Genomic DNA, 659 nt, shown 5'->3' on the forward strand with positions numbered 1-659 from the left:
GGAGGCTAAGATCTGTGGATAACAGTTGGAAGCCAATCAGGGCAAAAACATTTTTGAGATTATTTTTCAAAATATTTAATGAACTAGGAAAGAGCCAGGAGTGGAAATGTAGCTCATATAGTAGTTCACCAATCTAGAGAGGAAAGGCCTACCAAGACCTTAAAGCCCTGAGTTCAAATTCTCAGCACTCCAACACACTTGTGTGCACACGTGCACACACACACATTTATTCAAAATACCTTCATGTCAGTGTTTTGCATTTATTTATTTGTTAATGAGATTATATGGATAAAATAAGGGAAATTAAATCTTCAATCTCAGAACATTTTTATACATTTTTTTTATTTTAAAAATACTGCACAGAGAAGTGACATTTACATGAGCAAGGTAATGAGTACATTTCCTAACAAGCATTGTTACCTCCTCCTTTATATTCCCCCACCATCCCTTCTCTCCCACCTCCGCAAGTACACTCCACTCCTCCTCTCTCCTTCCCCTGCATAAATTGTAAAATTCATTTTCAACATAGTGTCTTGTGCATCTCATTGTTACAATGGGTCAACGGGTATCCCTATTTAAGCATTTTGTTGTTTTCTTCTTCTCCCCAAATTAGAGAAACATATATACAAGATGTAGGTGCACCAACTTCAAATACAGTG

Source organism: Dipodomys spectabilis, unplaced genomic scaffold (genome assembly GCF_019054845.1).
Source record: "Dipodomys spectabilis isolate Male_0828 unplaced genomic scaffold, ASM1905484v1 ptg000103l, whole genome shotgun sequence".
Taxonomy (NCBI): Eukaryota; Metazoa; Chordata; class Mammalia; order Rodentia; family Heteromyidae; genus Dipodomys; species Dipodomys spectabilis.